Below are 20,721 nucleotides of genomic sequence, written 5' to 3'. Positions count from 1 at the left end.
GCCATCTTAAGGGACCCTCCTCTCACCTTGAATCCAATCTCCACATATTGACAAATTAGAAAAACAGGTGCACATTCACAAATCTGACTGTAAAAGCATCAGATGGGAATAAGATGTTTTTATGGGAAAGTGTAATGGATTCAGAGGTAGGTGTGACACCTTTTATCCCAAATCAAAACTTCCTTAAAATTGCTTTTGAAAAATCATTCTTCCCCACTCCAGATTCCTCTGGCAGTGACTGAAATGTTCCCATGTGTCCCACCAACCCAGGTTCTCTCTGCTCTCAACATTTCCTCTTCATTTCCCATCTGGTCCAGGTGTCCCATTATTATACCCAGCCCTCTGTTCTCTCTGTCTCCATCCTTTCCTGCTCGCCACCATCAAGGCCAGGAGCTGAGCAGCACCAAGCAGCCTTCCTCCTGGGAAAAGAGTATTAACACTTAGGATCATATTTCCTCTACCACAGAAATCAAAACCAGAGAAAACAATTTCCTCTGAGAAGAGAATAAAAAATTAGATTCTTTCTAATAATTCATTTACTAAAAGGAAATGCATTTTTACAAGCAATATCACAAAAAGAAGAAGAAAATTGATATAGATGCAGGAGAAATAGCAGGATACCTTGAGACAAGAAATATAAAGTTTCTGAAAATTTTCAAAATCCAAAGGAAAAAACTTTTTTTCATTTATGTAGATTGGGGAAGGAGGAAAAAACATGTTGCAGAGAAATCAAAACTAAAAGGATATGTTTCTACAATTTATAGCCACTGTTGTTAATGAAGGGTATAAAATGTTACCTACTCTAATTGAATTGCTCACAAAATTGGCTTTTCCCTCTAATCTCCCTGTCTAATTTGACCACACCCTATTTTTTCTGGTCTAACTTATTTCACTTACCCCAGGCTCCAATCAGAGTAGGCATAATTGGTCTTAGTTTCTGTGCTATTCACGCAATTTCTGCTTCTTCAGATGTTTCTCTTTTAAATCATCTGATAGTTTTATCATTGCTGAAAACTTATCTTAAATATTTTATTCATCATTTAACATTTTTCCAAAAGATAAAGGAGACCTGAAGAGAAAAAAGCCTTTCTTTTCTTGTTTTTCTTTCCTTTTTCTCCCTTCAGGCCTTCATAATTTCTATTTCAGAGTCCCAAAAGTTGCGAATAGGTTTTGAGAAATGAGTGAATTTAACCTCAGATTATCACAGGAAAATGACTAGTCATAAGACAGCAGTGGGTCTACATGGTGTAATTTGAGACTGTTGAAAGCTCTTTCACAAATATCTTCACTAACCTGCTCTATGATCTTAAATTCCTATTATGTAAGAGTATATCCTTATTAAGCATTGGGTTTTCTCTTAAAATGAAACTATCCGTGGAAGGGATAATATCTCATTTCTCTGCTCAAAAATCATCCATTGATTCCTCACTAGCTACCAAATAAATTCCAAGTTCCTCAACTGGTCATTCAAAGCTCTCAGAGATGGGCTCGCCCTGCCCTCTGCCTTCTCAGCACCATCCTCACCCCCTCCCTCAGAAACTCAATATCCAACAGGATGACTGCACTGCCTCCATTGTCATATGGCCTTCTTGCCTGTGTCTCTGTGTGTCCTCTCCTCTACTTATAAGGACACCAGTCACTGGATTAAGGACTCATCCTACCCTAGCATGACCTCATCTTAACTAATTACATTTGCAAAGAGCCTATTTCCAAATAAGATCATAATCTGAGGTTCTGAGTGGGCATGATTTGGGGGAAACACTATTCAACCAATTACATGCTCCAAAACTTAGCATCTTAAAATGATCAATATGTGTGATTTCACATCCTGGTTTCATGATGATCAGGAATCCAGGAGTGGTTTATCTGGATGGCTCTGACTCAGGTCTTACAAAGTTACAGTCCTGCTGTCAGTCCTCAGGCCTCAGTTTTTCACCACATGGGCTTGGTTTCATAGGCTGCCTGAGTGTTTTCATGACAAGGAAGCTGGCTTCCCGCAAAGTAGTGATCCGAGAGAGATTGAGAGAGAGACAGAGACAGAAAGACAGGGAGAATATGAGCAAAGGAGTAAGAGAGTGCCCAGGGCAGAAGCCGCAATCTTTTATAACCTAATGTCAAAAGTGACACACCACGACTTGTGCTGGATGCTACTGGCCCCACAGACCACCTCTGACCCAATGTGGGAGGAGACTACACAAGGGTGTGAAAACCAGGAGGCTGGGATCCTTGGGGGCCATGTTGGAGGCTGCCAGCCATAATAGTAATGCAACCCAATATATCATGAGACGATTTTTAAATGTATGTAAATTATTCCTTTGGGTGCCTTAATTTCAGATTAATTTTGCATTTTATTTGGAATTATTGATGATTCTAAATTTTAAAATATTATGGAGGTGTGTCATGAAGTTAATTACAAATACAGACCCCAAAATATACCAGATGCGCACTATACTTCCCTGCAGGGCTGTTGCTAACTTCTGTAGACCCAGACTGGATGTGTCTTAACACTTCTTTGCACACTTCTTAGGCCAAGAAGAATATCTGAACCTTTCCACAGCTTCAAAACTAGGAAAACCAGGGGCTTCCCTGGTGGCGCAGTGGTTGAGGGTCTGCCTGCCTATGCAGGGGGCACGGGTTCATGCCCCGGTCCGGGAAGGTCCCACATGCAGTGGAGCGGCTGGGCCCGTGAGCCATGGCTGCCGAGCCTGAGCGTCCAGAGCCTGTGCTCCGCAACGGGAGAGGCCACAGCAGTGAGAGACCCGCGTACGGCAAAAAAAAAAAAAAAAAAAAAAACAACTAGGAAAACCAGCTAGTCACCCAGCAGAGCCCCAAGAAAGAACACATAAGAAGGGACATGCTGATAGGAATTCACGTGAGTGATAGGTCTGGGATCCAATAGCCCCTCATATGAGGGGGAGCAGTAAGAGGTGCTAGGGTAGCTATGGGACCCCCTGAACCCTAGGAGTGGGGAGAAGGACATAAAAATGAAACTTGCTGATATATGGCACCATGTTGCAGGGTTGAGTTTGTATGGCTGGTATTCTAGAAGTAGTGTGTTTTCAACTAGATTCTATGTCTAGAACTCTGGTGGGCTCAGCTACACAGCGATGCCCGAAGTTAAGGTCGTGTGCCTTAATCAGCCAGGCTTCCCCCAGTCCCAGGCAAAAGAAAGACACATTAATTGAGCTTTAAAAATAAATAACGTATAACCCCATTAAAGTAACAGAACATTAATGTTAACAATTCATGAGTAACTAACATTTGCACACGTTTTAAAGGCTGCACTACAGAGAAGGTAGTTAATAAATTATGAACACTTAGGTACAAGTTAAACAGCTGTCTCAGCTTCCACAACTGCTATTAGCACTGCTTGAATTTCCTCGGGATCTTTCACATCTGGGCCTGAGACTCCTACTCAGTGGCTTCTCAGTAGCTTGCAGTTTGCAGTTCTTTGTTAACTGCAGTAAGCTGGCAGTGACTGCCCTTAGGAAAGAATTTCACTTATGCCTATGCAATGCCAATCCCAGAAAAACCTTCAGGTTTCTAAACCTTTGTTTTAAAGAAAATGGCTTTGGGTTTTACTAAGCTTTCTCGGCAGAATGCTTACAAGTATCCACCCTAAGTTACCCTCTTTTCATCTCAGGGTAGAGCTAAGTCTATGAAGCGCCCCAAGGCCAATGCTAACGTGTCACTCCACTGAAATTTCCATTCCATCACAATCCGCCCCAACAAAGCCAGAAAGTAATGCACTCAATGTTAAAGAAACTCTAATGCTGCGGCCGTTTTCATGGTCACTCTTCCAAAGTGAGAAGGGACCTGGTGAAGGAACCCAGCTATAGCAGCCTGTGCATTGCAGCAGGTCCTTGACCTCCAGGAGCCCTACAGCCAAGCATGAGGCTTTTAATAGGGGCATTTGTTATCTTGCACATTCGTGGCTGAAGCTGGCTTCTTGGCTACCTGAGACCATGTACCTTCCTTTAGAAGTTGGAACAGTAAAAGGTGAATCTCCCATTGGTTCCTCCCTCTCTCTCATTCCAGCATCCCCCACCCCATCCCAGCAACTGAAGATAAGAGCTAACTGTTACTGGACGCTTTCCGTGTGCCAGGAACCCCATCTAAGTAATTTTCAGGTATATCTCATTTAAGAAATGACACCTTGGTTCAAAGCATGCATTCAAGTCAAATTGTCTGAGTTCAAGTCCTGCTGTGCCACCTCCTAGCTGTGTCACCTTAGATAAATGACTTATTCTCTTGGAGCCTTGGCATCTTCATCTGTAGAATAGGCTAATCATACCCATACTTCGTAGGACCACTGAGAGAATTAAGTGAGTTAATATAGAGAAAGTATTAGAGCAGTGCAATTTAAGTATTGGATTAATATTTCTGGACTGAAGATGGTTTATGATGAATTTTGTTTTTTATGATTTGGAGTTTTTCTCTTCATGATATCTCAAGGCAGTAAAATCGACATTCTGCTTTTTATTCATTCTCATAAAATGTGAACAATTTCCAACCTTTACTTGAGAGACTCATGACCTAAATGGAATTAAACAACTAAAAAATAATAAATACAGTTCTTACAGGCTATTTTGTTTAATGTTACAAATTTTAGAGCACCAAATAATTCTATAAAAATTGGAATTCTGGGGGCTTCCCTGGTGGCACAGTGGTTGAGAGTCCGCCTGCCGATGCAGGGGACACAGGTTCGTACCCCGATCCGGGAGGATCCCACATGTCGCGGAGCAGCTGGGCCCGTGAGCCACGGCTGCTGAGCCTGCGCGTCCGGAGCCTGTGTTCCGCAACGGGAGAGGCCACAACAGTGAGAGGCCCGCGTACCGAAAAAAAAAAAAAAAATTGGAATTCTGATATCATCTATTCTATATTTCTCTACCTTGTATTATAATTTATTTGATGTTATAAATATTTGTACGTTCTGAAAGCATATGGTTTTCTCTAAAGTAATTTAGCTAATATGTCCCATTATTATACATACTGGCATTCTTTCACTATGTGAAATTTCTAAGTAGCTGTTTTTATGTATAAAATTATAGTTCTCACAGTCATGTTAGTTTTTTCAGAATTTTACTCTTGCAAAAATAAATATATGTTTATACTTCATTTGACTGAGAGATTTAACTGAATAAAGCACATAAAGAGATTTTTTACTCCAAGTCACATCTGGAATAAAACTTACCTTTATTTGAATGTTCCAATATCTTGATACTCCAACATTAACAACAAATCCAAAAAATATGACGTGTTCATTTTACAGATATTGGTATGCTGACATTTTATGATGGTAAATAAGTGATTACACAACCACTGTTCACACACAAGCTCAGGGACATCACAAATGATATTGAAGTCGACATTCATCTATCAGAGCTTCAGAGACTAAACCTGAACCAAAGGTGAATAGCGTGTTTAGCTAAATACTAAAGCCAAGGCTTCAGTGTGTCTCTAATATATTAGAATAGTCTTCAGTCATGAAGGATGATAGTTTAAAACTTAAAGATACGGGAAAATGCTCACGATAGCATCAGAGTACATGAGAAAAAAGGATATTTAATTAAATAAATAATCTGATCCAGATTATTTCCATTTGAACTCTCTTTAGATCCTGAAGAATACTCACCCTAGTGGGCACAGGTAAAGGATATTTGGCATAAGGGTAAACATTGGGCAATACAAAGAGTACCAGTGAAATCCAAGAGCTGAAACTTAATGGAGCTAAAAAAGAGGAAGAAAAAGCAAAAGGCTAAGTGTGCTAAAATCTTCATCTAACATGGCAGGGTATCAAGAGGTAGTGTCTAAAGTTGACCGAACCAGAAAAGATGTAAGGATAATCTTTATAAAGATTCAACAAAGGAAACCAACAGAAGAACTAACAATAATTGCATTAAAATTAGAAGAAAAAGAGAATGGTATAATATTCCTTTTTAATAGAAGGTACTCAATAGATATATCCTAAAATAACCAATCAAAAATTAGCGTGCAAGTGTATTATTTAGAAATAGAAAGGTAACTATCAAAAACACTAAAAACAGAGTCACTTAAAGATGGTTGCCTCTGGGAGGTGGGAATGGGATGAGGCAAGACACCGTGGCCTCTTTTATAAGGCTTTCTGCACGATCCTTTGAAACTCAAGGTTCACGTATTACCAGGATAAAAAGTTTTACATGAAATGGCTAATTGTACTAGAGACTTTCTTCCCCTGGGACATTTATGTCTGCACAGATGATAAAGATTCTGGCTTGTTGTAATTTCATCTCTCTTCACCCCAGAATACCTTGAGATGAACAAAAGTGGTCTGGGTGGGTGAGGTCCTGACAGAGATTTCTTCCATATCAGAAGGCAGCTCTTTTGCCACAACCGTCCAGTCTGCTCCCTTTCACTAGCTATGTTAATTCTGATTATGGGCAAAAGTGGGAAACTTCCATTTATATTTAAAAATCACATCCTGTCTCCAAAGACAGTACAGCGAAATTGTTTCTCATTTACATTTCGTAACTCCCTCAGTCACATAATAATTCATTATTCTATGAAAATGTGCAGTAGTCTGTAAACGTGAATGGCTTCAAAAAGCAAAGCATTCTTAAAAAATACAATGTCCTTCCTTGCCACATAAGTCAAACCCTGATAAAGCTACATTAACATACTGATCAGTGAATTTTGCACATCAAAATTTTTATATAGATTTAACACAATTTTCAGCTTTTGTTTAATGAATATTTAATTTGGAAAGCTATTAAATAATAGGTAATTATAGCTCTACAAGAACACATATTGACATGTAGTTTAAAAGACTATGAAAGATGCCTTGTGCTTGCAGTGAGTTTATAATTTATACACAAAGAAAAATTTTAAGGTTGCCAATCAAATATTCATCAGAAGAAAGAATGCACAGAGGATCTCACTTCCTTAGGGCATGTCTGCAAAGGAGATACTAAAAATAACATAGGAGCAGGTTTGGCAGACCTTGCTTAGGCAAAATTCCAAACACATCCAAAAAGAGCTGATGAAGAAAAAAAAAGTTTCCCTATCTTGAAAGCAAAGGCAACAGCATATAAGGGTCAGGTTTGGAAAAGATGGTGAGGACAATACGCAAAGGCCTCAGAAGTAGGACAATATGGGCAAGCCCAAGAAATTGAAATATTATTTCCCTACCCTTTCTTTTAATATCTTTTTCTTAACATGAGCTGTCCTCCAATATCTTCAACCCTGACTCATGATGGAACCCAGGTCCCCCTTGCTGTCCATAAGAAATTCATTCACTCTAATGTGTAGGGAGTAAATGGGTTACGCCTCTTAGGTGGGCTTTACATTTTTAAAAAGCCCAAACAATGCAGTAGTAAAGTTGAAAACACGTATACCCTATCATCCCCATCAGTAATCACCTTTTCTTGCAAAGAGTATGGTCAGGTTTAAAAAAGAAAACTTTAGAGTCCTTCGAGCAACTTGCTCCCTATCTTGCAAAGGAAGTCCATAGGCCAGAAGATCTTAAATTTTTCACATGCTTTAAAACTTTCTGGAATGCTACAACCGGCCAGCCCCATTCCCTGAGATTCTGAAATTCTGATTCAGCCCCAGAAAGCTGCATGTTTACCCAGCACTATAAGCAAGCCTGACATAGCCCATCCCCTGACCCACATTTGAAAATCACTGCATTGCTCTATTTACAATAGTCAGGACATGGAAGCAACCTAAGTGTCCATCGACAGATGAATGGCTAAAGAAGAGGTGGCACATATATACAATGGAATATTACTCAGCCATAAAAAGAAACGAAATTGAGTTATTTGTAGTGAGGTGGATGGACCTAGAGTCTGTCATACAGAGTGAAGTAAGTCAGAAAGAGAAAAACAAATACCGTATGCTAACACATATATATGGAATCTTAAAAAAAAAAATTGTTCTAAAGAACCTAGAGGCAGGACAGGAATAAAGATGCAGATGTAGAGAATGGACTTGAGGACACGGGGAAGGGGAAGGGGAAGCTGGGACGAAGTGAGAGAGTGGCATGGACATATATACACTACCAAATGTAAAATAGATAGCTAGTGGGAAGCAGCCACATAGCACAGGGAGATCAGCTCGGTGCTTTGTGACCACCTAGAGGGGTGGAATAGGGAGGGCGGGAGGGAGGGAGACACAAGAGGGAAGAGATATGGGAACATATGTATATGTATAACTGATTCACTTTGTTATAAAGCAGAAACTAGCACACCATTGTAAAGCAATTATAATACAATAAAGATGTTTTTTAAAAAAAGAAAGAAAGAAAATCACTGCATTGCACTAAAAGACAAAGGGGTTAGAGAAACCTTCATTTCTCTCTGCTGCAGGAAAATCCACCAGGGCAGGTTTTCTGAAGAATTTCTCTGTCCTGCATTCTATCTTCCCATCCTCACCCATGACTTGTTTTGAAAAATTCTCAAGGATCCTTAATTGTCCCTTCATTCCCCATCACAGGCACTAATCCTCTTGCAAACTGGCAGCTCCTTCCCGCACACTCAGAGACACCTGTAGCCTCTGGAGATCTAGATAGGAGCTAACCCAATAATCCTTCATCTAAGAGACATAGCGCCACACTAGTATTTTTAATTTCTCCAATTTGTTTTTTCTTGGTTGACTGATTGGTAGTTGGGTTCCAACCTATTTCTTGTTTACCAGATACTATAAGATCATTCCCCTTTGCTTATTCCCCAAGCCTTGTGTCACCCATCTGTGCCCAACCTACCTCAAAGAAAGAGGGTAAACCACCAACTATAGTTAAACCATTACCTTAGAACTAGAAAAGATGGAAAAGTTTTCTTCCAGATGGAGACTCTTGAAATTGCTGCTGAAAAAATACCCCTCAATCTGCTTTTTTCCCCCAAATCCATCCCAGTTAAAGTAGCACTCCTTGTTCTCAGCATTACAATGAGCACAAACACAGGCATACTGAAACTGTGTCTCAGTCCTCAGTTATGAGACAGTCACTCGGGTGGTCTAGCATATTCTCATGATTAACAGATTGCCATTTAAAGGAAAACATATAATTTATAAATCCTCTGAAAGTTACTTGAGAATGTCTTTAGACTCCCAGGGTTCTACAGATCACAGTTTGAAAACACCAGTATAAGAGAAAGAATTATTATCTCTGCCACTTGTTGCCTATGTGACCTTGTTTGTGGTACCTAATCTCTCTGAGCCTCGCTTCCAACTAAAGTAGATTGCTCAATAAAAGGCTGCCAATATTAGTACAGTACAGAGGATGTACTGCATTGGGAGACACTGAAGTCTGGAAGATGAGTTGGAAAATTATTGCAATGGCCTCGTTGTGAGCAGCTAAGGGATGGGACTAGATTACCAGCAGTGGAATGAAAAGGGCTAGCTCCAGAAGACTAATTTAGGAAGAATCGACATTTGTGACTGACGTGGATGTTTTCCCCAACTATACTCCCAGGATGTTAACTGGTGTTTTGTGAAAACTATGATTCCATCATTTTTTTTTTTATTGGTGGAATTTTTTATTCCATGAAAGCACTAATTACACATGAAACTAGCCAAACAACAAATCAGTTAAACTAATTCATCAAATGCTAAAAATATGATTCCATCTTTGAAGACATTTGGGAAATTTTGCTGTAAGGTAAGCAAAGAAATCCTGATAAATCTTATTCCAGAGTAATATTTGCTGGCTCTACAACTCCTAACCCCTATGAAATTAGAAGTAAAAGTCTGTTGTAGTTCACGCTCTCTCTCTTCTCTCTTTCACACACACACACACACACACACACACATAAACACACTCAACCCTATAGCAGTACTTAGGCTGTCCTAGTGTTCTGAGTTTTCTTGTAGGATGCTACATTCCCCATGCCTCAGTCAGAACCTGTCCAGTGGCAGGCACTAAATAACTATTTTTTGAATTAATAAACAATAAGGCAACAACTAGGTGGTGGAATTTTAACAGTCTAGGAAGGACTCATACCACTCATTCCAAATTCTTTCTTCTGATGGCTAATGTTAAAATGTCAACAATGGAATTTAAATCCTTTGGCCAAAATCTCTCAGGAGAAGATATGGCTTCAGCAAAAGTATTCTCAGACTTACCAAGATGGCAGAGAACATGCAAGTGATGACGTTCATTGTGAAGCACCTGGGCTAGAAATAATTTTATTATTAGAAACAATGTTATATGTTGGTTAGATTGACAAATATGGATGTGCTATAAGAGAAGAAAAGAAAGGCTGCTTGAGTAGACATCCTTGGACCAAAGCCTTTGACGACAAAAGCAAGATGGCAGCCATAGCAAAAAGAATCAAGGTTTCCTCACCCTGGCAACTCCAAAGATGATTTCCTGTGCTGCATGCCTCAGGTAGAGTCCTGGCTAGACGGCCAAGTGTTACTGTGGCTTCCCAGAAATCACAAAGTGAAGCCATCAACAGCTTAATATAACCAAGTTGAAAGGTCACTCTGGGAATTTAAAATATCCAATATATGGGACTTACAGGAAAGCTGAACTCCGAAGCAAGTACATCTCATGGTTCCAACAGTCTGCTCTATAAAAGGATTTAACAACAGAGGATGCTCAGTATCCAAATGTTGTGGTTATAAGCAGTGACTCCTCATAGTGTCTGATCCATGTGCTATATAGTGCTTTCTGTTAATTAAATCTCAATACAAATTTGTGGCAAGATTATTTGTCCTGTGTTTCAGAGAGTCCCAAATGTGTTGGGTAAGAAATGATATGCCATGCTCAATATTCTAGGAAATTAATTACCTGGGGGAATTCATTAAAGGCTGTAGAGTTATGATGCTGAATTTTAATATCCATTTGCTATTTTTTCATTGGTTTTGTTGACTACCTAAACTTGCTAGCTGACACAGGACCTCAGGTATCAAATGCGTAAAGAATATTGGCAGGATAGGACAAATATAGCCAGCAGATAGGAGCTAAGCTAGGACTGGGATTTGGGCCCAGGTGCAAGCTTGGGCCAGGACAGGACTGGGACAATGCGTTGGAGTGAGTCTTCCGCATTTCTCTAAGCTGAGGCCACAATGCAGCACCAGGAGGCTGGAGACAGCTTGAAGATTAAGGAAGCAAAGCAGATATTGCTAAGGATGATGTCAAGGGTCAGCCAGGGTTCAAGGTAAGGAGGAGAGTAATGAAGTCAGATCTACCTCCAGTACCAGGTGTTCATCTACACTGTCCAATAAAATTAGGAGTATATACAGTCACAGCATCAACAGACTAACAGAGATGCATAAAGCCAATAGTATTCTGTTTAATGGCGTGGCTAGAACAAAAGACACAGCCTGAATACCAAATTATTTATTTTGGCTTCAGATTTAGGTAAACAAAAAACAGGTCAGTCACAATATAATCTGATTCTCTACATTCATAGATAGGTATTGATTTGACTGGAAGCTATTCAATCATAATGATGATCGTTATAATTTTTAATGCCTGATTTATGATACATGCAGCAGAAAAGAGCTTTATGAGGCCCAAACATCCCACCTGAGAAGAGGTGATATTGCCAGTTAAAAAGATTGGAAGATTCTCATCAATAAGCCACAGGAAAAATAACTGAAGGAATCTTGGGCTTGTTACAAATATATTTTCAATAACGTGATACTCCTACATCCTTCTTTGACTTTGTGGTTGATCCAAATAATTTTTCATGCATTTTAATATTGTCTCATTACAAGGTATGGCTTTGTAAGAATTAGGCTTGACCAAGATGATCTCTCTGTAATAGAATCTACTAATATTAACTAAGGAGGTAAGGGAATAGACCTAAATATCCAAGTTAGGAAACAAAGGCTTATTTTGTATTGTCAGCACTCAGAGGATGTTAGGAGGTTCAGAGCCTATGATTACTTAGTGTCAAGTCCATAAAAGGTCAGGATTTATTGCAAGTTGAACTTGGTATTTTCTAAGGCAATGTTGTCTATAGAAATATGTGAACCACTAATATGCTAATATGAGCCACATATGTAATTTCAAATTTTCTAGTAGCCACATTAAAACAGGTTAAAAAAAAAGAAGTGAGATTAATTTGTATGGTATATTTTAACAAAATATAGCCAAAATACTATCATTTCAACATATACTCAATATTTTAAAATTATTAATAGTATATTTTACATTCTCTTTTGTTACACCAAGTTGTTGAAATTCAGTGTATATTTTGCGCTGACAACACATCTCAGTGCAGACTAGCCCCAAGTCAAGTGTTCAATAGCTCCATGTGGCTAGTGGCTACCATAAGGGCAACAGAGTCCTAAGACCTCAAATGGGTAGTGAAATTCAAAAAGAAAAAAAAACACTTATTGAATGTATATGACAAATCAAATTTTCAAAAACATCAAATCGTTTTAACATATATTGTATTACATTGTTTAGAGAGTATTGTAATTATCTGTAAGTAAAGTCACTGCTTTATTTTAAAAAAAAAAGAAAAAGAAAGGGTTTTTTGTTTCCAAATTAAGAAAATATTAGTTAATTTTTAATTAGTTAATTTTTGTGGTAGAATGTGTCAATCCAACAGAATTTGAAGACCAATGGTTTGGAATATTGTGGGTCATATACAACTCTGAAAACAATGAAAACCCTTGAGAGCCAAAATGGTTGGGGCCGGGTGGGAGAGAAGGAAGGAGGGAGCAGTGGGTGCTTTGACAATGACAAAGAAAGGACCTGGGGGGGGGGCATGGGAGGGGCTTCATCTCCACTGCATTTTGCCAAGAACCAGTTTTGATGTTGAAGAAGTTTATGGCTCTACACAGCTTTATTGCACCAGTTTGCAATTATTTATTGCTCTGGCTCTCTTTATTCACAAGAGACACATCTGAAAGCGAGGCTCATCTACTCATTCTGATTCGCTTCATGACTGATGCAGATCACCACGGCCCACCCCACACAAAAGTATGGGCAGTGACCTACAAAGGCCCTTTCTGACCCCAAATGCCTCTTCCACTTCCCGCTGTGATGCCTGAAATCCACAGAGAGCCTTCCTTTGGGTAAGGAGAGGGTTTCCCAAACTTCACCCATTTGATTATGTTGGTCATTGTTTCTGCCAGGTCTGGATACCATCTGTTCTATTATTTATTTAACATGGTTTTTTTAAACCAACTCCTTTTTTTTCTCACAGAAATAATCTTATGAAGGAAAGAAACTCTATATCGCTACCAAGAAGTAAAACCTATAAAATTGGCCATAAATACTCTAAAGATAACAAATACCACTGTTACACTTTAAATGGTCACATATGTAACATCCCCAAATCATCATGCCTACCACCAGTGGTAAAATTACCACTTATTAGGAAATACTGGGTTAAGTATTTCCAAATACTTTAAAAGGTGACTGCGAAAACATGAATATCATACAGCAGAGGTAGCATTCATAAATAGTTAGGAAAACTGCTTGAGCAAGGAATTTTGTTTATGTTAGCATTCTCATCTTTATTGTGCCTAAGAATCACCTGGGAAGCTTATTTAAAATATAGGTTTCTGGGTCCCACATCAGATTTTGTAGATTTAGCAGAACTGGGTTGGGTGTAGATATAGGCGTTTTTATCAAACTCTTCAGGTGGTTAGGATTTAGTTGGTCTGCAAAGCACCCAAAAAATCCTGGGACACAGCACTACAAGTCAGTAAGAGACGTGAAGCTATGTCATGGACAACAGTACCCTGGGGGACCAGCAGGACGCTAATACAGAACAGATGCACGAGGAGAGGGGCGGGATCTGAAGAGCAGCTCCATCAACTCCCTATTTTGTGGAAGGTCCCTTTCAATATGACCAGAACTTAATGCAACAAATCTATTCCCTTCAGTACAAACCCAGCAACAAAAGCACTTCAATAGTTATAAATAAATCATATATATCAGCCCTAGATGGAATCTCTCTGTGGGTGTCTTGGATTTTCCCTCTTTCAGAAAAGATAAAGGTCATGTGTTTATTATGTTTAGGGTATTGGGAATCTATATAAAACTTCCACTTGATCATGATAGTTTACGTGAAAGATGTGAGATTTAAGGTCGGTGTAAAAAGGAGGGGTAGAGGTTATATGCTTGGACTTTTCCCGCAAACTGTAATGAATCAGAATGGATCCTATAGGAAATAAAGTCATTCCCAACAAAAGCCCTCCAGGTAAATCCTGCTTTGGCAAATGAAGGAAACCAGAGACAGAAAAACCTCAACAGGGACCCATCTGCGATTTGAGATACTTTCTGGTTTCCCCTTATCTCACACCAAATATTGTAGGTTGTTGTGTAGGAAGCTTCTAAGATGGTGCCCAGTGATGCCTGCCTCCTGGTATTCATGCCCTTGTGTAATCCCCTCCCCTGCAGTGTGGTCTGAACCTAGCGACTTGCTTCTAATTTATAGAATAGAGCAAAAGTAATGGGAGGTACAGCTGAGATTAGGTTCTACAACTGTGACTTTCATCTTGCTAATGCTCTCTCTCTGGTTCTTCCTGCTTGCTCAGTCTGATGAAACAAACTACCATTTTGTGAGATGCCCCACAGAGAGGTCCATGTGGCAAGAGGCTGAGGGGCTTGTATCAGTTCCTATGGCTGCTGTAACAAATGACCACAAACTTGGTGGCTAAATACGACAGAAATGTATTCACTCCATTCTGGAGGCCAGAAGCCTGAAATCAGTTTCACTGGGCTGTAATCAAGGGGTCGGCGTAGCTGTGCTTCCTCTGGAGGCTCTAGGGGAGAATCTGTCCCTTAGTTCTTCCAGCTTCTGGTGGCTGCCAGCATCCCTTGACTTGTGGCTGCATCACTCCTGTCTCCGTGGTCACATTGCCCCCTCCTTTCCTGTGTCTAATATCCCTCTGCGTCTCTCTTATAATGATACTTCTGATGGCATTTAGGGCCCACCCAGATAGTCCAGGAAAATTTCCTCATCTCAAAAGTCTTAATCTCATTCATTAAAAACTTTACCATATGGTAAATTTTATGTCATGTATTTTACCACAATTAATTTTTTTTTTAATTTTAAGGTAACATGCACATATTCCAGAGATTAAGACCTGATATCTTTGGCGGCCACCATTCCACCCACTACAGAGGCCAGTTCAACAGCCAGTGAAGAACTCAGTCCTGCCAACGACCACATGAGTGAGCTCAGAAGCAGATTCTTCCCTAGTCGAGCCTAGAGATGACTGCAGACCAGATGAAGCCCTGAATGCAGCCTGTGGAGACCCTGAGCCAGAGAACCCAGCTAAGCTGTGCCCAGAGTCCTGACTCACAGAAATTGTGAGATAATAAAGTCTTTTGTAACCAACTACGTTTGCAGGTATTGTTATACAGCAACAGATAACTAACAGTTGCTTTGCTCATGGCTTGTAAAATGCCAGTTCATTACATTGTATTCACATCTATCTAAGATGACAATCAAGCCAAAACTATCTTCTTAATGGACGCAACTTAAGACCACAAGCTATAGAGTTGGAAAAAGCCCACCTTCTGCCTGACCTTAAGCAAGGTCTCTGAGACTTTGTTTCCACTTGTGTTAGATGGAGTTAATGATACTTTCCTCATTGTGTTGTTGATAATATTTCATGACATATGTAAAGCATCTACTTTAGGATCATACTTTGACATATAGTAAGTGCTCAATAAATAGCAGCCTATACTATTTTTATATGCCTTAAGAAAAAATATATATTGGGACTACCCTGGTGGCACAGTGGTTAAGAATCTGCCTGCCGGTGAGGGAGACGTGGGTTCGATTCCTGGTCTGGGAGGATCCCACATGCCGCAGAGCACCTGAGCCCATGCGCCACAACTACTGAGCCTGCGCTCTAGAGCCCGCGTGCCACAACTACCGAAGCCCACGCGCCTAGAGCCCGTGCTCCGCAACAAGCGAAGCCACCGCAATAAGAAGCCTGCGCACTGCAACGAAAAGTAGCCCCCGCTCGCTGCAACTGGAGAAAGCCCGCGTGCAGCAACGGAGACCCAGTGCAGCCAAAAATTAATTAATTAATTTTTTTAGAAAAGAAAATATATATATTAAAACAAAATAGAATTAAATATATTTTAGACTTATCATCTCAAATTTTTTAAATGAAATAATCGTTTCTCCAAGGCCAATTATTTGGTGTTACTTAAAAATAAAATCTAACATCTCCTACGATGTGTTCTCTCATCTCCATAGGCCATGCCGGGGGCACTCTGAGCACCCTTTTTATGGTTGATCCTGTTTGAAACATTAAAAATAATTAATATAAAATATGGAATCAGGAAATGGAAGCGATAAAGAAATCAAGACCAAATTGTTTTAGCTGGAGTCAGTGAAACATTTCTTGACAGAGAGAGATGATGCAATCACTCACCAAGAGAAAACTAATAAAGGACCTTGAAACCAAGTATAAGTCTGGGAAACTGTTCGGAGATGGATGGCAGGTCCATTTAGGTGGCAAGGTCAGAATGAAGAGGCTGTAACATGCCTTGGAGGGCCAGGGAGATAGTCTCAGAAGCAGTCTGTGGGGAAAGAGGCTGAAGGTTAATGATAAGGGACATTGAAAAATGTGGAAGATAGAGAGTTAAATGGACATCCTCTCTCTTTCATGGAAGGTTTAATCTGGAGTCTCATCCCTGAACTTGATAAGCACCTAACCTCTGCTCTCTCCTCATCCCTGAAATAAGGAATCATCTGGATCATCTCCCAGGTCCCTTCTAGCTGACATTCATGGCCACTGCCCATGTGAAAATGGATTATTCCCTCACACATGTGCTCGTCTTACAGGTGAACAGTGAAGTACGCTGGGGACAGTCAGCTGCTATTCTGCTTCACTTTCTACTCTTTTTCTGGTGTAAGTTATTACTCATTTAGGAAGAGAATCAGTGCTTAATATGTGAGAGGAAAAGACTCTGAGACATGGCTTTCCAAGGAGCTCTGCAGAGTCTGGGACGACAATTTATCTTCCCCCTAACACTGACGGTAAGAGTCACTGGGACAGCGGACCTGAGTACTGAGATGGAGGACTGATGTGCTTTGGACGGGGGGTATGATAGCACCAACAGTCACATCCATACACACACGTTTTCTGGAATTTGGGGGGACTTATTTTTAAAGGAGAAAGGAAAGAATAAGTCAAATTGTTTATTCCTTTTCCAAAGTATTTTATATTTACTAGCTTTTTATTTGTGCCAGAGATGAATATGCATGCGAAAAGGAGGTGCTGAGGATTTCCTTGTTATCTCCGTGTTTTTCAGGCCTCCCCTTCTTCCGTAAGCCTAGAGACCGTCTCAGCAGCCCTGGTTTTCCTTTCCTGTCAGCCTTGACAGCTCCCTCTCAGTCACCCAGCCATCGGGCAGCCAAGCGCTGGCCGTTCCCCCAGAAGCCTTCGCAGGAGCCAGCAGTTACCTGGCAACAGCGACAGTCTTCGAACAGGAGACAAAACAGCAGCGGACACCAGAAAGAGCAGTTCCTTCCAGAATCTAAAAGAGGAAAAGAGAAGGGAGGCAAATGGCTCTTTTTATCAATGGCTTTCTATCCCCGCCCATGCTGTTCTCCTGAATCCCCAACTCCCAATCATCACCTGGTAAAAATAGCCTCCAATTGGAGAGTTTAATAACAGCCGCAGAGATTCATATGGAAGATTGTACTTGGGTAGACTCAGTAATCACACCCTCCCTTAAACCCCCTGTAGAATGCTCAGGAGTTAATCAACCTAGTTTCCATCTGTGCACATGCTGTGTTCCAATCCAAGGACTGGAACCACCTAATTGTCCCTCCATGGTAGCATCCTAAATTCTGCGTACTGAGAAGCACTGACAAGCAATTATCTCATGTCTTGCCTCCTTAGCCACAACTCTACGGTGAGTGGTACTGGGTGGGTGGGGGGGAGAGGTGCAAGTGGATAAGCATACTAGCTAACAATAGCTAACATTTACTGAATGCTTACTCTGTTCTAGGTGCTGATCTGAGCACCTTTAACTTTCAAAACGGTCCTATGAGATCAATAATATCATTATCTCCATTTTACTGATGGAGAAACTGGAGCTCAGAATGACTAATTGTCAAATGTCATACATCTATTAAGAGCAAGGCTAGGATTTGAACTCGATTCAGGGTTTGAACTCATGTCCTTCATCACCTTGTTATGTAGCTAAGAGGTGAGAGACTGTAGGATTTGCTAAGAGGGCGCCTGGCTGGATGGTAAGGCAGAGATGAAAATGACTAAACTGTAAAAGTCAGGGATAAAAATTAATTATGCTAAATTCACCTAATAGAATATACTGATCAAAACTTTCTCCTCAGTTAAAGTGGGATTGTGTAATTATAAGAGAGGCTGATCAACCCCTTTTAGCAGAGTCCTGTGAAACTACTGCGTAAACTCCCATAGGCCTCAGAACACGTAAACGTCAACCTACGGGGAAGATAAGCCCTGAGGACTCTGTCATCCTCATCATTCTGTGATTCGATGGGAAAAGTAACATGGTCGCATGAGTCAGCGCAAACGGAATAGGGTGTGGAAGGAGATGACCAGAACTTCAGTCTTGGCTTGGTTGTCCACTCACTTTGTGACCTCAGAGAAGTCAATTCCATAAACATTCACTGGGCCTATGTCTTGCGCCAAGTGCTGACGTAGGGCCTGAGAAAACAGGAATTCCCAGACATGGGTCATGTTCTGAAGTGGGGTCACAGTCTCATGGAGCAGGAAGAATTGTGGACAATTTCTCACATTTTCCTTATCTCTAGACTGAGAAGACTAATTGCAACTTCTTTTGTTGTGAGCATAAGACAAGATAATGGTTGTGAGAAGGACTTTATGGACTACAAAAAAGGCTTGCAAAGTTAGTAGTGATTATCAATGCTAAGACTGAGCTCTTAAAATAATTCACAGATATTATCATCATGGTTATTACCCTGCATGACCTGACTCCTGCCAACCTCTCCAACTTTATTTCCCACAAGTGCCCTGTTCCGCTTCTTGGCTGCACAGGCCAAAAATATTCCTGCCTTAGGGTGTGCACTGCCTGAGGTGTACTTACTCCAGTCACCTGGATGGCTCATTCTCGGAGGATCCAGAGAGGTCCTCCCTATTCACCCTATCTAAAATAGAGAACATGTGTGCACACACAGACACACACATATACACAATGTGCACATATACACATACATACACACATGCACACATACAGACAGGTATGCTATAGCTATATACACTCAGACACACACACACAAACACATATACACAGATGCATGCACACATATCACTCTCTATTTCCTTATCCTGCTTTAGTTTTCTTCAGCATGCTATCTCTTCCTAAAGTTATGTTTTTACAGGTTTGCTCACACATTTATTACCTGATTCTCCCATTGGAATGTAAGCTCTCTGAGGGCAGGGACTTAGTCTTTTTAACATTCTATTTCTAGTGCCCAGAGCTGTTTCTGAAGTCTTGTTAACATTCTATTTCTAGTGCCCAGAGCAGTTTCTGACTCATAACACAGCTCCATAATTTTTGAGATATAATTCACATACCATACAATTCACCTATGTAAAGTATAAAATTCAGTGGTTTTCAGTGGTATTCACAGAGTTCTGTGACCATCACCACAACGGATTTTAGAACATTGTCATCCCCTCAAAAAAGAACCCCATATCCATCAGAAGTCACTCTGTTCCTCCCCTCAAAGTCCACACTCCATCCCCAATCACTACTCATCTACTTTCTGTTTCTACGTATTTGCCTATTCCTGGACATTTCGTGTAAATAGAATCATATAATATGTGATCTTTTGAACATTAAAGTTTGATGAGTGAATTAAAAAAATGTTAAATCCAATTTTTGCCACACCCTCTAGATATCAGTGGCTCCTCAGAAAGTTTCCTTCCATGAGTTTTGAGCAATCTATTATCCAACCTAACAAACAGAATTCGTCTGGCAAAAATATAGCAAAAAACCTCATTTATTCATAGTGCACATTTTGTTTGTTTTTTAATTGTGACGTTTTGATATAAGCTTCCCTTTGCACTATCAACAGAAAAAAAGGCAAAGCTGACAGCAAATAAATACTTGAAATGAAAATCTGAGGGGCCTCTTTATTTACTTAAGAGACCAACTGTTTCCAAACATTCTGAATTACAAATGATTTGATTCTCATCTAAGAAGAGGCCAGCAAGTCTCGTGCTCCGATACGTTGATTACAAATCATTCTCTATTCATTAAAGCAGGACCTTTATCAGGCAACTTCAGTAGACATAATTCCACACATCCATGGACCTGAAAGTCGTAAAATAGCCTTTTATTATTTACAAGCATTTCATAATCAACTTCACCAACCAAACTGGCTTTCCCCTTCAATTATTTTAAAATAGTGAAGTTTTAGTGCATAAATACACTCTTCTCCAACGTACACTGTTAAATGATTTCTCATATTTGATTCACGTAAGAGTAACTGACATCAGTGTCTCAATCGAACTGTGAATTAGAATTGGAATGGAACTTAAGGTCATTGGGTATAACCTCTCACCCAATGCTGGAATCCAAGCCATAGCTTCCCTGGTTTGAAAGCATCCCAGTGATAGGGAGCACATCATTAGGTATGGAGGTATCCCCCTCCATCATTCCAAACAACTTTAATGCCCAAGCATTGTTCCTTATAGTAAACTCCCCATGCATCCTGATTTAAAGATTTTCCCCACATGACTGTCTTCCTTCATCTACCTTCTTTTAGTCCAAGTTCTGCCCCCTAAGGTAAAAGAGGG

The sequence above is a fragment of the Delphinapterus leucas genome, chromosome 1 (genome assembly GCF_059928025.1).
Source record: "Delphinapterus leucas isolate spDelLeu-1000000601 "Yukka" chromosome 1, BTC_Dleu_Yukka2, whole genome shotgun sequence".
NCBI lineage: Eukaryota > Metazoa > Chordata > Mammalia > Artiodactyla > Monodontidae > Delphinapterus > Delphinapterus leucas.
Note: the sequence above shows the minus strand (reverse complement) of the source record.